Below are 17,778 nucleotides of genomic sequence, written 5' to 3' on the forward strand. Positions count from 1 at the left end.
TCTCCAACGCCAATTGTTGACTCGTCAATCATTGGCTACAAAAGCACCTTACTGAAGCCATTGTAAGATTGACTGTACTGGCCACAATCGAATCGGATCCTCCTGAAGGGAAACTTGGTACAAGATTGAACCATAAGGAAGCTTACCTCATTCTATATTTTAACTCTGTGGAAAATGGACTCAATGAGGTGTCCGTATTGAACAGCCTACAAATTAAATAGGGTGTCTCTCTACCTTTATTCAGTTTGAAGTATTGTGTAGTGGTATTGCATATATACCTGAGCCGCCGCTCCTCCCCGAACTCCTGGCCTTCACCGCCACTCGTCACCGCTCCTTCACCGCCACTCCACGCCGCTCATCACAGCTCCCCCCGCCTGTTGTCATCACGCACGTGTAGGTCGCGGTCAGCGCCTCGTCGCGGCCGGCGCTAGTTTTATGGGACTACTTTGTTTTTACATTTTAATTTTTTAATTTACCTTTTATTTTTATTTTATGTCGCCTATGTCCATCTACACACCCTGAGGATTCCAACAATGTATTGGGTGTGAGGATTGGCGCTGTGGTTCCCGAGTTTACCTTGCTAAAAGGTTTCTGTTCTCTCTTTATACTAGTAGTATAGATAAACTGGCTGTACCGGCTTCCTTTAAGCTTTAATTTGATGCTGTGCGCCTTTAAATTGCACTTCCCAAAAACCATCCCAGAGAGCGGGTGGAGCTTTTGGCTGCCTCCGCACTCTTATGTGATGAGCAACCAATGAGTCCTGGTAAGCGAGTGAATGCTGAATAGTGACTGATAATAAAGTAAGTGGCGCACAATGGCAGCGTTTTAACATTATCAAGCACCACGCTGCAAGTCGTTTGAGTGTCAGATGGTTCAAAACAAACAGATGCCTGCCTGAGTCAGGACAGCGTATGTGTGCATCTTGCATATCAGTGTAAGTTTCCTCATAGCCTTTGCGTTTACAGGCACAACACCAATTAAGCAGAGTGGTCTGGACGTTGTACTCGTGGATAAGCTTATGAACTTTATTAAATGCAGTATTTCTCATTTGCCTAGAGAATTCGTTTTTGAAACCTTTGTCAGTCGTGTCTGCACCGATGCCTCTAGTAATGCAAAGGTTTTCTATTGCAGATTTCTAAATCTTGATCTAGTGCTGAGCCGAAGGTCATTTGGATACTATGGTTATCGGACTAGAAGGACTTGCTTCTACAGTTCAGTAAGTATTGGGCCACATTGGTTGCTGACTATGTGATATTGATCAAATATTGAGGATTGTTTGTGAGTTCCGATAAAATGGAGCGTAATTGTGACAATTAGATAGTTGTCTTTCAGATGCAGAATCCCAAAAAGCAATTCTGTGCCTGTGCTCTGAGCCATTTGATATTATTATGGTAATGTGTGTGTAGAATGATGTGAGTGGTTGTTTTCCCACCTGAGTATTTTTAAACAACTTACATGTATTTGTATGTTTATTTCTGTAGAATGGATATCTGTTTTGCATCCTGAGGATAACCCCATAAAGGAGGATTAGTGGGTTCGAAATGCATGAACAATTGCCAGTGGACCCACTGTCGCAATTGAATACTGTTTTGTAATATAGAGTGACTCTGTAACCCAGGGATTTTCCAAGTAGGATTGTATAAGATATACACCTGGGAAACAGTCACATTTTGACAGAACCCCTTTGTCCAGAAAATTAGGGAGCTTTTGAAGTTTTGGAGAATTGTTTTAGAGCAAATGTCTTTCCCCTGTGAGTATCCTGGATATTTTGTGAAACAAGAACTGATGCACTAGGCCTGTGTTTTTATGTAGAATATCATTTTGTATGTGATTTAACCCCTCCCATGCTGGTGTCGAACCCTAGCCGTCACGTCCTGCGGAGGGCGTGTTGCTGATGACGGCTGGGGTTCGTCCCGGCCTGCCCTGTTCTTTTGTTTACCGCACAGCGGTAAAATCACGGCAGCAGTGAAGGGTTAATTTATGTTTTGTATCCACTGTTACGTCTGTAATAATGTTGCTGGGAGGGAAAATTATTGTTGATCATTTGTGTATGGCTTTCCATTTGTGACAAGAAGGCAGATGACAATCAAAAGAAATGTTTAACATATTAAACAGTAACCGCTTTTATTGAGTATAGCGTGTTTGATTCATTGTAGATTCTAAAAGAGGGTCAGTCTTGGCATTGGTGATGTTGTTGGATTTTGAGGTGGCTCAGCCATTGTGATAGTAAGAGCCCAACCCTGTCTTGTGTATGCTATATGTTTTGCCAGCACTACTATGTTTATGTTGAAGAGACTTGTACTTCCAAGATAAAGAATAATATTTTTCACATGAGCGAATTCAGATTTTTTGTGATGCATTCTTTCTGGTGGTAGGTCAAAACCTCTCATAGTTTGGTGTGCATCAATTGCAAAGAAAAAGAATAGGTGTGTTGGGGCCATTTCTGCAGTACTGATTGATGTTTCTTGTTATTCCTAGTCCTCCTCTTTCTGGTCAGTGTCTTTAAGTCCCACACAATCTTCAGGACAATTGAGAGTTTGGCCCTCTTTAAGGGAAAATAAATGTGACTTGTGGCATAGTTGGGCATGTTCTACAGACACCTACAGCTATCAGTTTTAACAAATGATTGCCCAGTGACTCTTTGAGACACCATCTCATTTGTATGGTCTTTCATGGGGAGATGCAAGAATATGTTTTAGTCCATGCAAAATTGGAAAGTTCAAGGTAAGCTGACGATGAACCTTTAATGATCACCTAGGTATTTATGCAATACTTAGTCCTTTCCAAATATACTTATCCACAGAAAGGCCCTGATTTGGGGTAGTGTGCAAATGGAAACTCCATTATTAGGGTGAGCATTCAAGACCTTTTGTATATACTTTAGTAAATACTTATGTGCGTATGTACTTTGAGGGCTCTGGAGATCAGTCCTAGGACTTGTCTGCTTCCACTTAGAGACTTTGTTTTTGTTCAACTGCCTCCATTTAACTGGCTTGATAGAAAACGACCGGTAGAGGTCAGTAAAATACCAGAATTACTTTCTGCTTGTTCACTGCCTCTATTTAACTGCTGTGATAGAAAACGACTGGTTGAGGTCAGTACAATACCAGAATTGCTTTCTGCTGACTCACTTTCATCTTAAAAAATTTCTGGCAACTGACTCTATTTAACTTTCAAGATAGAAAACGACCAGCAGACGACAGTAAAATACCAGAATCACTTTAGCATCCTCTAGATTCCAGTCCAAAGAAATTATCTTCCATGAGCACCTGTAAACAATAATATATATATTTTTTTTTAATTTTGCAAACTATTTAATAGAAAATCCCTCAATTCACAGGCAATATTTTCTCCATTGTTCCTTGATAATTAGATTTCTTTCCAATCAAAAACCATGAATAGTTTTCCTAAGCGCAAAGTGGGTGCATCTCATTTAATTTCATGCAATATCTGCTTGCCAGGGGAGTCACAGGAATCAAACGCTGTGTAATACCTCATACTGCCCATGCCCCAGTCGGCAGTATCAGCATCTCCCGGGCTGTATGGAGCCTCAGCTCATAGAGCTTCTTCTGTAAGGAATCAGAGTTAGAACCATAAAGGGCCTTAATTGAGGAACCCTATCTCAGCTCACGGAGGCAAGAACAGAGTCTGAAGCTAAAGAATGCTTCCATCAGCGAACCCAACTTCAGGTCATGGAGGCAAAGATGGAGTCTGAAGCCAAAGGATGCTTCCATCAGCGAACCCAACAACTTCGGGTCATGAAGGCAAGGAATGGAGTCGGAAGCCAAAGGGCCCTCCTTCGGCAAACCCAACATCAGCTCATGGAGGCAAGGAACAGAGTCTGAAGCAGAAGGGATCTCTCATGGGGAACCCAACCTCAGCTTATAAGAGCAAGGAACAAAGTGTAAAGCCGAAGGGGCCTCTAACGTAGAACCCAATGTCATCTTATTTAGAAGCACATAGAACAGGCGGATACAGGGCATTATGAAACATGGCATATATGGACACTGTGCGTTCCCTAGTCACATGAAACAGCAGCAAAGGTATTCAAATGGGGCTTCCAGAGTCTCAATTGGAACACTTAACCCACCCCAAGCATTGGTCCCTTACTGAGACTTAACTACCAGCATTACCATGTGTTACATCATATTCTGCCCAACTTGTACAGAAAAACCTCAGTCGCATGCTTGGTGATCTGGAGCGCACCCCTAGATATACAAATATCTATATAAAAGTCTCACTCGCTCAGAATATGGTGCACAGGCTTTTGAGAAGTGTCACACACTATGACTTTGCAGACCTCCGAGACGGTGCTCTTACAAGTAAACACCAGATATCGGAAGTTTGATCTGAGGTTTCGCCCACAACAATCTCCAGTGCTCAATCCTCAGTACTTTTTCCAATGTCTCTGCCAAGGCTGTGAACATTGACAGCTTCTTGATCTCAACATCACACATTTGGGTAGGTGAAGAATCGCTGTTTCTTTATTGGTTACATCAAATTCTTGGATGACAAATGGCTGGGTAAGGGTGCCCCCAGGCGTCGCTCCCCCTGCTTCTGCAGGCTGCTAGCAGATGACAATATTTGCAAGTTGATCTCTGGAGATGTCAAGGGTAGACATTAGATTTACAGTAGTGTAGACAGGTATGCAAAAGGGGCTAACCTTAACAAATGTCTAATACAGCGTGTTCCTAACTGAATCGAACATCCTACGTATGCATTTTGCAGTTCTAACATTTATGGCCTACGGCAAGGTCGCTAACCAGTGTCAAATCCTTATTAACTAGCTACGCCCTCACGTATGAGTGCGCATGCGCGACAGGGTCCGGTTACCAGGACAGTGTGTCCCTCTCTTGGTTACCCGATCGCTACGTGAACTCCATTAAACCAAAAAAGAGGGCACATAGTGTATGTGCGGGGTGATTACCAGCCCAAGGAAAGTGTGACGCCCTCCCCCGAACCTTCCAATCAAGCAGATATCCTGCCCCTGAAGTTCTAGGAGAGACCATTGGCACCTCCCCCTGGGTGACCCCATTCGAGAATGGTGACACCCCCTAAGGACCATAAATTGCTGCTCACCGATCATGACCTTACCGCTACAGGCCAGATTGTTGACCAACAATCTGGCCCCCCCAAACAAACCTACTCTGAAAGGTCATACCTACCTCGCACACCCTCCATCCATGCCAACATATTCTTTGTCAGTAGTTCATTTCCCTGTTCATTCAATTGGACCCCATCCCTTAAATAAAACTCCTCTCCCCAGATGCACCAGTGTGGGATATTCTGCAGTTGGGGTGTTCGGAAAAGCTTCTCTATCTTGTTGTTGATCCTCTTTATCGAGTGATTCAACACCTTAACTGAGTCCCCTCCCCCCCACTGCAGACGAGGAATCAACTGCGACCACACTATGGTGCAGCCTGGACAGGTCTTTGCCAGCCAACCGGCCACAGAGATAATTTCTTCAACCAGGACCCTCCTACCCAATTTCACCAAGTCATTACCCCCTAGGTGTATGATAACCACTGAGGGCGGCGGGGTGTGTTTGCCAAGTACCTCTAAAAAGAATCCCCTGAACTGGCTGAGGCAGAGCCCCCCCTCCCATGGAAGTAAACCTTGAAACCCCACTGCTCCGCCCTCCGTCTACATTCAACTGCAAGAAAAATGGGTTTAGCATGGGTAACATACGAATGCCCAACAATCCATACAACTTGAGTCTGTCCTCTGTCTTCATGCTTCCACCGTGCTGAAGAAGGCTGATGTTGCTGACCCGGTACCAGTTCCCGCCCTGCATTACATGCTTGAGAAACTGAAACATAAACAAATGACAGCGTCATGTGGTTTAGTGGCACCTTACAACATGTGCAGCCGCACGTAACGTTTGTAACTATTGGAGGCCCATCTCCCAATACTCTTCACACTGTTGGCATGCAACCTTCTCGCTGTTGCTTCAGTGGCTGCCCCTATTCTGAATGAATGTGTTCCATAGTCCTTAGGATTCAGACCCGCCTTGGTGACTGCCATTGCCAACACTCTTTTAAACTGGAACCTGGTCAATGGGGTACCATCTGCATGCATCAACAATGCACCCGACGCTTGGTCCCCCAGTTGCCTTATGAATGCCTCCATATGAGACACAGGGCAGCAGGGATTATTACTCGCCCGATGGAGCACCACGCTATCTCCCCGGGCCTCTTGGTCTGTTTTGGATCTCACTATAGTTAACAACATTCTATACTCCATTATCCTTATGTTGATGAGTCGCAGACCCCCTAGTGAGTCCAACTTGCTGCTTGCTAGTGTCAGATAAGGTTTCCAATAACACAGCCAGTCGTTCCAGGCCTATTGGTTGTCTGGCATCAGCGGTATTTGCCTGTAGGCGCCGCCACCCCCTCAATGCCTTTTGTACTAAGAAGCTGTTTGTGGGATCCCTGGCCCCCTTTAATTGTGCGAAGAAAGAAACAGCTGCCTTGTGTCTGCTTGCTATCGCCGCTGAGTGCCCCTCCCTGTGCAATGTGTCCATGTACAAGGTAATGTTTGCCTCCTGATCCCATTTAACCTCCCAATCCTCGCCCAGAAAACCACAGTAAGACATAAACGCCCCTTCGTAAGCCGTCCTAGTCCTGGGGGCTAGGCTGGCTACCACGAGGTACTTTAATCTGTAACCTCTGTAACCAATTTGCCAAAGTGTTGCTGGGAAGTGTGCTGGTGTGGCTTCTGCAGATGGTAGATGTTCCCTGAATACCTGCATCTTGGAGCGTGAGAGTGCGTCAGCTGCATTATTCAAGACCCCTGTACATGCTTTGCCCTAAACTGTACATTTACCTTCAAGCATCTCAGCACAATCTCCTTCATGAGGCAGGGTATGAGTTTACATTGCGCCGCCTGCGGATTAATACACTCCACCACCTTCATGTTATCTGACCAGAAGATCACAGATTGATTACGCAAGTTTTCAGGCCAGACTGTCAAGGCCACCCAGATTGGAAACAACTCCAGAAAACCAATGTTAGCAGTTAGGCCATTTTCTTCCCACCATGTCGGTCACTGTTGTGCCACCCACTTGTTTCCAAGTGTGGCACCAAAACCCACACTCCCTGTGGCATTGGTCCAAAGACCTAACTCTTACGATGAAGTGGGGGGGGCACCCTAAATGACTCTGCTGTTGAAATCCTCCAGGAATGCCATCCAAATACGCGTATCCTGGCAGATCTCCACTGACAGTCTCGAGCGGTGGTGCTTCTCCCGCATTCCCTTCATGGGCTGTGCGATGGAGTGGGCAAAGGGGCACGCCATAGATATCACCCTCAATGCGAATTTCAGCTGACCCAGAGTCTGCTGGCGTTGTTGAAGGGTTACCTTTTCCTTAGCCAAACATTGCTGCAGGGCAACCCTGAATTTCATGATCTTTTCAACCTGAAACAACCCTAAACTGAATCGAGTTCAATGCCCTAGAATTCCACGCATGTCGCTGGCCCCACCGTTTTACCTCGTGCCAAATTACTGCAACGCCCATGTACACTCCTGTGAGCCCGCCGCACCAAGCAAAAGAAAGTCATTCAGGTAGTGCATGACATGATGGTGACCAGTCTTCTGCCTCAACAACCATTCTAAGAAAGAACTAAATGACTCAAAATAGGCACATGACACAGAGTAACCCATGGGCATACACTTATCCATATAAAATTTCCCCTGAAAAGAGAAACCCAGCAGATGTTGATCCTGGGGGTGAACTGGCAGCAAGCGGAAAGCGGTTTCTATGTGTGATTTAGCCATTAAAGCCCCAGGCCCAAGGATCCTCAACATCTCCACGGCCTGATCAAAGGATGCATACTTGACACTACAAATGCCATCGTCTATTGCATCATTCAATGATGTCCCCCTAGGTGCTGATAGGTTGGTGATGAGTCTGTACTCACCCTTTTTTTTCTTTGGGACCACCCCGAGTGGAGAGCATACAACATCTTGCACAGGGATGCTGTCAAATGGGCCCGCTATCCTTCCCAGTCGCAACTCCTTGACAATTTTTGCTGCCACTACCCCAGGGTTGTGTCTAACCGAGAATTGATTTTTACACTCTGGCGTCCCGGTATAGCCTAATGCCGGAATCCTAAAACCTTGAGAGAAACCTTCCAGCAGCAACCTCACAGTGACATGATCAGGGTACGTGTTCAGCCAAAAATCATAGCCATTACATCGATTGGGGAGTGAGCAACACGCCGGCCTAACACCCTGTTCCTGTTTCTTTTGTCCCCTGTTGCCTGAGTTGTTACCTTTGGAGCGGCATGCTGTTTCTGGGTGGGAAGGGTGGCCACAAATGTAACATGCATGTTTGAATTTACACGTGCCTGCTGCCCTGGTACATCTCTTTCTGTTAAAATCCCAACAGACGCCCTTGCGGTCCCCACTGTTCCTAGCCCTCCCTGGCATATCTCCCCCCTGCGCAGGTCAAAAGGGCGGCTGAAATTTGCTGGGGTACCCTTTCTCTCAGCTTGTGCTTGGTCTTGCCACCTGCCCACCTGTCAACTGGCCATACCAAGAGATGGATTCCACCCTATCCCAGAACAGCGATTGATCTAATTTCCTCGCTTTGCTGAAGGCTATGTCATACTCTTTCAATGCTGCACCCCCTTGCTGATCACTGAAACTTGTGATTCTACTCTGATAACACGCCATCTCTGCCTGTAAGTTAGGGGGACGCTCTGCCGTCACCACCATAAAAACCAAGAAAGCCCTGATCCAATTGATCAATGTCTCCTCTATCCTGAATTTGGCCAACTGAGTCCACCATTCATTAGGCAACATCCACTCCTTCTGTGACTTGGCATACTCCATTTCACTGTTGTCTAATAGAAGCGAAAAAATATTGACATATTTGCTGGCCCAAATCCTCTCTTTCACCCCCTGCGACACATGTTGGGCCAGGTTCTTTCTCCTAGACGGTATTGTACCTGCCCCTAATATCGGTTCAGCTTCTACAGCACTCCGCTTATACACTGTGGCTGTTTTGGGGAATTTGGGGGCTGGTTCTCAGTCTATTTGCATCTCCAAGAGAAGCACTGCTGTCAAACTATGTCCTATGTTACATTTTAGGCTTCTTCACACATTTCTTCCTTTTCATTCTAACACTCTTGATCTAATGAAAGTAAGAAAGGAGGTGCAGAAAGTCTGTGTACTTTTTTAAAACCTCTTGTACTAAATGTTCCATCCTATTAAGGAGACACTATGGATTTTATTCAGAACATTGAAGATCTTGACCTTTAGACCCAGAGATTAGTTTCCTTTGATGTTGCATCTTTATATACCTAAATTCCACAAGATGATGAACTCCAAGCTATTCAAGCATATTTAGATGAAACACCTAGGCTACATTATGTACCAACAAATGTAATTGTCAAACTGGCTCATTTTGCCCTTAGTAAGTACAACAATTGAGGAACAGTTCATTTATGAAAATAATCAGCTTGTGCACCACATTGTGAAATGGTTCCACTTTATTGATTACACTTTTTGTCTATGGAATGGACAAGATTATTCAGTGATATAAATTGCCAACTGATTGAATGAGAGATCAGCTGACATTAAGTTCAGTACGTCAAGCAGTGACTCGTCAATTGGATGTTGTAGTGTTTGGTAAAATTGGAAGATTAAAATCTACATTGTTCTCTAAATTAACTGATAGAAATGTTGCTTTTCATTTTACTTGTCACCACCCACATAGTCTCAGAGATAATTTGTCTTATGAGCAATTTCTTTAAGGCAGACGCAATTCTGCAGAGAAAAGAGAATTTTTTTTAATGCAGAAGCACTTGTGGCTAAACTATAAGAACAAGGACACCCTTAGAAACTTCTCAAAAAGAGCATGAAATGTGCGTGGTGGACACCAAGGGAGACCTTTCTGGAAAATAAGGAGAAAACTCAGTTAGAACGTATAGTGTGTGTTTTCATATTTTAGTCAAGAACTAACCAGTTCAAAAAACCATTTGACAGATGTGGCATTTGATTGAAAAAGTGAATAAATCATTGAAGCAGCCATTATTTGCACTAAATAGGTAACAAACCATTGAAAACCAGTTTGTGTGTGCCTGAATATCTTCGGGATCGGCACAAATCAGTTTGCGCACACTGGAATTTACCAGCTTTGGAAGGATATCATAAATGTGGAACATGTGTCTGTTGCCATCAAACCATAGAAGGTACACTCTTTGAGCATAACCATGTTAAATGGATACAAAAATCATTTTAAAATTGTAAAATGAAAAATGTGGTCTACGCGGTGAGGTGCCCCTGTGAGCAGGTGTACATTGGCAAAACCATTCAGGAGATTCGCCAAATGATCATCCAACATAAATCTCCTCTCCAACGCCAATTGTTGACTGCTCCTCTCGTCAATCATTGGCTAGAAAAGCACCTTACTGAAGCCATTGTAAGATTGACTGTACTGGCCACAGTCGAATCGGATCCTCCTGAAGGGAACCTTGATACAAGATTGAACCATAAGGAAGCTTACCTTATTCTATATTTTAACACTGTGGAAAACGGACTCAATGAGGTGTCCGTATTGAACAGCCTACAAATTAAATAGGGTGTCTCTCTACCTTTATTCAGTTTGAAGTATTGTGTAGTGGTATTACATATATACGGATGTATGACGGTACAACGCGGTATAAAACACCGCAGACCATCACAATGCAGGTTTTACAACGCAAGTCGTTACCAGGACTTGCGCTGTAGGGTGCTGGACTTAAGAATAGTAAGATATACTATTCCAACACCAGCCTACGTACAGACGGGAAGTTGCTGGAATAGTAAATCTACTATTCCTTATCCTAGAGCCCCATCCAGCGCAAGTCGTGGTAACGACTTGTGTTGTGTAACCCCCATTGTAATGGCACTGCGGTGTCATTATCGCATTGTAAAGGATGCTCCCCCATATATACCATCATAAACTGGCTGTACCGGCTTCCTTTAAGCTTTAATTTGATGCTATGTGCCTTGAAATTACACTTCCCAAAAATCATCCCAGAGAGCGGGTGGAGCTTCTGGCTGCTTCCGCAGTCTTATGTGATGAGCAACCAATGGGTCCTGGTGAGCGGGTGAATGCCGAATAGTGACTGATAAGAAAGTAAGTGGCGCACAATGGCAGCGTTTTAACATTATCAAGCACCACGCTGCAAGTCGTTTGAGTGTCAATTGGTTCAAAAGAAACAGATGCCTGCCTGAGTCAGGACAGCGTATGCGTGCATCTTGCATATCAGTGTAAGTTTCCTCATAGCCTTTGCGTTTACAGGCACAACACTATTTAAGCACAGTGGTCTGGAGACTGTGGTCGGTGAGTTGTACTCGTGGATAAGCTTATGAACTTTATCAAAAGCAGTATTTATCATTTGCCTAGAGATTTCGTTTTTGAAACCTTTGTCAGTCATGTCCGCACCGATGCCTCTAGTAATGCAAAGGTTTTCTTTTGCAGATTTCTAAATCTTGATCTAGTGCTGAGCCGAAGGTCATTTGGAGACTACGGTTATCGGACTAGAAGGACTTGCTTCTACAGTCCAGTAATTATTGGGCCACATTGGTTGCTGACTATGTGATATTGATCAAATATTGAGGATTGTTTGTGAGTTCCGATAAAAAGGAGCGTAATTGTGACAATTGGATAGTTGTCTTTCAAATGCAGAATCCCAAAAAGCAATTCTGTGCCTCAGCTCTGAGCCATTTGATATTAATATGGTAATGTGTGTGTAGAATGATGTGAGTGGTTGTTTTCCCACCTGAGTATTTTTAAACAAGTTACATGTATTTGTATGTTTATTTCTGTAGAATGGATATCAGTTTTGCATCCTGAGGAGAACCCCATAAAGGAGGATTAGTGGGTTCGAAATGCGTTGACAATTGCCAGTGGACCCACTGTCGCAATTGAATACTGTTTTGTAATATAGAGTGACTCTGTAACCCAGGGATTTTCCAAGTAGGATTGTATAAGATATGCACCTGGGAAACAGTCACATTCTGACAGGAGCCCCTTGTCCAGAAAATTAGGGAGCTTTTGAATGTTTGGAGAATTGTTTTAGAGCAAATGTTTTTCCCCTGAGTATTCTCTGGATATTTTGTGAAACAAGAACTGATGCACTGATGCACTGGACCTGTGTTTTTGTGTAGAATATCATTTTTTTTTTCTTAATATTTTTATTGACAAATTTTTCCCACATTATACATGCAGGGCACGACAATGGACTATACAATACACATAGCAAGGCATATTAGCGTGAAAATACAGTCTTTTCAAATCCAATCAGGGCAACAAATAACAAAAAAAAAAAAAAAAAAAAAAAGGAAAAAGAAACATTTTTTCCCCACCAGTTACATAGATATCAAACAATATTAGTGCATTCGAACCAGTCCAATCCATATTAAACAGATAAATTAATCATACCTTTCAATCCATGCTCCCTTCTTTCCAGCGAGTAATAGGGCCCCAAATCTGTCTACCAGTTTTCCTTCCCTTTTTCCCCTTCCTTGCATAGATCTCAACCTCCAGATTATATGTCGTCAGTAATTTAGCCAGCCATGTGGCTTAGAGTCTAGCCATACCGATGCAATACAGAGTCTCAGTACCGACATAGCTAAGAATAAAAAGTATTCCCCCCTATCCTCCGCCCTGGTGTTGCTCTGCTGTTGTCCCTCCTCCTCTTTTACCCCCAAAAGAATAGTTGAGGGAGTTAGAGGAGTATCTATTCCTAACCCTAGGTTTATGAAGCCCTCAATGTCTTTTATAAGTAGCTGCAGGTGAGGGCATGTTGCGAATACATGTGTTAAATCTGCTTCTGAGCCTCCACATCTAAAACAATTGATTCCAGTATCTTAGCAGGCGTGTGGTAGAGGTGATACAGTGTTTTATAGTGTTGTGCCTGTAAAGGCGCTGAGCATAACAGTGTATACCCCATTTCTAAAGATATATAAAAACATTCCTCACTAATTTCCAAATTACATTTCCACTTAGTTGCCCATTTTTCTGTGTCATCCTCTTTTGAGATCAATAACTCAGCATAAAATCTCTTAATGGTACACTCCTCCCCTGCTTGTATTACTTCCATAATTGCATTTTTACTAAATCCTGATGGGCCACCTTTCTTACTATAAAGAAAGCTCCTAATTTGTAAATACTTAAAGAATTGTCTTTTGTCTAATGCAAACTTGGTTTGTAATTCAGAAAACTGGTAAACGCCTTGCTGCCCCAAAATGTCTCCCACCATTCTAAGTCCTTTTCTTTCCCATTCTGACAATATAGACCCAGAAACAACTTCCGCAGGTAGATTTGGGTTTCCTTTCAGTCTAGTGTATGCGTTATATCACCCCAGCCCGAATCTTTTAGTGAAAGCTTTCCACACGGTATGTGCTGCAATGAGTGTCTTAAACTGTGTCTTTTTGTAGTAACTGGGTTCAATGTATTTTAAAAAAAGATTTTCTGCTTCTGGCCCCAGTAGCAAGCCGTAAATTGCCAGTGATCCCAACTCATTCCCCCCTTCACATTCTCCCCCTCCCACCAAGCCACCCATATTTTGTAAAGCTGCTGCCCAATAATAAAACCTTAAATCTGGCAGTGCCCACCCTCCCCTCTCCCTTGGCAATGTCATAAACCTGAGTGCTCTTCTGGTTTTTCCCTTTGCCCATATAAATCTGTTAATCATATTTTCTATCTTCTTGAATAGGTTAATCTCAAATAATAAAGGAATTGCTCTAAAAAAATAAAGAAACTTAGGCAAAACCAGCATTTTTACTACGTTAGTTCGTCCCACAATTGATAGGTGCAGGTTGTCTAATCTATCCAGATCCTTCCGTACTTTATTTATTCAAGGAGCTATATTTGTTTCCACTAGATTATCCAAATCAGCCGATATAATCACCCCCAAATATGTTCCAGCTTTAGTAACTCGGCTATCGGCGCAGGTAGTATAGGGATTTTTAATTATCTGGGTCTTAGCGGTATTAAGCTTATACCCCGAGATTTCTCCAAACTTCAGAGCTTCAATTTCCACTTGAGCGATAGCCTCCGTTGGAGTTGGTGTGATTACTGCAACATCATCGGCGTATGCCAATATTTTACAATAACCAATTCGTGTAGGTAATGGTTTTATTAAGTCATTCATTTCTATTCTCCGGATTAGTGGGTCCATGTACATTGCAAATAGCAATGGGGAGCAGGGGCACCCCTGCCTCGTGCCTTTCCTTATCCCAAATTGTGTTGTAATCCCCGCATTCACACGCACCGAGGCCACAGGGTTTACATATAGCGCCTGAACTGCTTTAATAAACCCCTGTTTAACTCCTGATCTTTCCAAGGTATACCACAAGTAGTCCCAGGAGACCCGATCGAATGCCTTTTCTGCATCTAGTAACATGATCGCCATCGGGTCCCCTGAGACTGCTGCAGCATCAAATAGTGTTATCACTAGAATATCATTTTGTATGTGATTTAATTTATGTTTTGTATCCACTGTTACATCTGTAATAATGTTGCTGGAAGGGAAAATTATTGTTGATTATTTGTGTATGGCTTTCCATGTGTGACAAGAAGGCAGATGACAATCAAAAAAACTGTTTAACATATTAAACAGTAACCACTTTTATTGAGTATATCGTGTTTGATTCATTGTAGATTCTAAAAGAGGGTCAGTCTTGGCATTGGTGATGTTGTTGGATTTTGAGGTGGCTCAGCCATTGTGATGGTAAGAGCCCAACCCTGTCTTGTGTATGCTATTTGTTTTGCCAGCACTACTACGTTCATGTTGAAGAGACTTGTACTTCCAAGATAAAGAATATTATTTTTCACATGAGCGAATTTAGATTTTTTGTGATGCATTCTTTCTGGTGGTAGGTCAAAACTTCTCATAGTTTGGTGTGCATCAATTGTAAAGAAAAAGAATAGGTATGTTGGGGCCATTTCTGCAGTACTGATTGGTGTTTCTCGTTATTGCTAGTCCTCCTCTTTCTTTTCAGTGTCTTTAAGTCCCACCCAATCTTCAGGACAATTGAGAGTTTGGCCCTCATTAAGGGAAAATCATTGTGAATTGTGGCATAGTTGGGCATGTTCTACAGACACCTACAGCTATCAGTTTTAACAAATGATTGCACAGTGACTCTTTTAGACACCACCTCATTTGTATGGACTTTTATGGGGAGATGCAAGAATATGTTATAGTCCATGCAAAATAGGAAAGTTCAAGGTAAGCTGACGATGAACTTTTAATGATCACCTAGGTATTTATGCAATACCTAGTCCTTTCAATATATACTTATCCACAGAAAGGCCCTGATTTGCGGTAGTTTGCAAATGGAAACTCCATCATCAGGGTGAGCATTCAAGACCTTTTGTTTATACTTTAGTAAATACTTATAAGCGTATGTACTTTGGGGGCTCTGTAGAGTTCAGTCCTAGGACTAGTCTGCTTCCACTTAAAGACTTTGTTTTTGTTCAACTGCCTCTATTTAACTGTCTTAATAGAAAACGACAGGTAGAGGTCACTAAAATACCAGAATTACTTTCTGCTTGTTCACTGCCTCTATTTAACTGCTGTGATAGAAAATGACCAGTAGAGGTCAGTACAATACCAGAATTGCTTTCTGCTGACGGACTTTCTTTTTTAAAAAATTCTGGCAACTGACTCTATTTAATTTTCACGATAGAAAACGACCAACAGAGGTCAGTAAAATGCCAGAATCCCTTTAGCATCCTCTAGATTCCAGTCCAAAGAATCTGTCTTCCATGAGCACCTGTGCACAATAATATATATATTTTTTTGATACAAACTATTTAATAGAAAATCCCTCAAGTCACAGGCAATATTTTCTCCATTGTTCCTTGATAATTAGATTTCTTTCCAATCCAAAACCATGAATAGTTTTCCTAAGTGCAAAGTGGGTGCATCTCATTTGATTTCATGCAATATCTGCTTGCCAGGGAGAGTCACAGGAACCAAACGCTGTGTAATACCTCTTACTGACCATGCCCCAGTCAGCAGTATCAGCATCTCCCTGACTGTATGGAGCCTCAGCTCATAGAGCTTCTTCTGTAAGGAAGTTGATCTCTGGAGAGGTCAAGGGTGGAAAGATCCGGCCTACTCGAACAGTGGGTCCTCCAGCCTTGTCCTGCATTAGTCTCTCTGGGTGCAACTTGCTGTAGCAGTTCAGATACAGACAACTTGCGTAGATTGCAGACCCCGCTGATTTTATACACATAGAGGCTGCCATGCCCAGCCAGGGAAGTGAAGATGTCCTGCTCCAGGCGAATGACCTCAGCTCGGTGCCAGCCATTGGGAGTTTCCTCGCTGATGCAGGAACACATCTGCACCTCCTGGTGATTGCGCTGGAAGATTCTCCAATCTGCTGGAAGATAGCCGCTGTGAAGAGGTAAATGCCTCAGTTGATGATGTCACTGATAAATGTTTCAGGTTTCTCCACATAATGCAGCACCTCTTGAGTGTCTGAATTTGCCACGATGCAGCCGTAATTGAGGGATTGTTTCCGTTTGGCCGTAGTTTTTAACATGACAAAGCTTTGAGTGTCTTCTGAAAATACAGCATTTCCAACAGGGGGAAATCTGAGCAGACATCTGCATTCAGAACGAAGAAGGGATCCGGGTTGCCAGAGAGGATCTGATCACGGAAGTGATAAATGCCACCGCCCGTTCCTAGAGCTGAGTTTTCTTTTCGGTACCTGATTGGCACTCTAAACTCCTGCTGAGCAGTTACCAGGAGCTTGGTCAAGGCTTCATTTGGCTGGTAAAACCCGATCAGCAAAATCTCTTCATGTTCGGAACCTTGGTACATGCCTCAATGTGGTGCTGGACCATGGGGACCCTAGCAACAGTGAACAGAAGCTTCGGCACCTCAAACGACAGGGGGCAGAACCTGGTACCTGGTACCTTTCTGTGGCCCTCCAATCAGGATCACTGCTTTCAGCATCTTGACTGCGCATACTAGGTCTCTTCTTCTTGCTCCTGCTGTCTCTCGAGCTCACCTACTAATTATCCAGTGACGTCCCCTTTTTCAAATCTTGTATTTTCAGTGATATTACCACCGAAGACTCTGATTTTATATTAAAAACAGAGTTTTCAGACTATACCATTTCCAGCTGATAGGCAATATTTCGCTTCAAGTGTTCCCATACCTGGTGTGTCTTGTGATGCAGTTTGATGCTTACTTTTCCACCATGTTAATGAACAGTAGATGTTTCAGCACCCGGGTTATGTGCTGCATGGCTAAATACATATAAGGTTCCAATGGCGAACCCGATTGCATTGCAAATGCTTGTCTTTATGGTGCAATTGCCACAAGCAGAAGTGCAAGCTCTGTTGATTTATGATTGAAAAAAATGTGAGAAAACCGATCAGGCAAACCCAAAGGAAATCTCTTTCCGAGATGCACTCCATTTAAATGCAATATCCATTAACATGGAAACGTGTACACTCAACATTTACCCTTCAGTACTTTGGTGGAGATTCACCAAATTATTGAAACATTAAATTATTCCACCTCAAGAGACAGATGTGAAATTGATCACAAATGGCATAATCTGAGTTAGAGTTCTTAGAGTTGTTTGTCACTGTCATAAACTAATTAGCATGACAGAGTTCATATACGAATGCCCATCATTCTCCAACACATGTGTCTTTGGAGTAATGGTTTGAGGTGCTGCACTTAGTGTCATATAAAGGCTGGGATCTGGTCCAGTCCAGATTGCGCTTTCCAGGATAGGATTGAGAGAGAACATGCAGTTGAG

At 43.1% G+C, this 17,778-nt stretch overlaps 1 pseudogene; it reads right to left on the minus strand.

The window, feature by feature from the left end:
• Window positions 1–16,053: 16,053 nt before the first annotated feature.
• LOC147722277 (mannose-1-phosphate guanyltransferase alpha-B pseudogene) lies at window positions 16,054–16,961 on the minus strand (annotated as a pseudogene).
• Window positions 16,962–17,778: the final 817 nt, after the last annotated feature.

This window comes from Lissotriton vulgaris, chromosome 4_1, assembly GCF_964263255.1.
Source record: "Lissotriton vulgaris chromosome 4_1, aLisVul1.2, whole genome shotgun sequence".
Taxonomy (NCBI): domain Eukaryota; kingdom Metazoa; phylum Chordata; class Amphibia; order Caudata; family Salamandridae; genus Lissotriton; species Lissotriton vulgaris.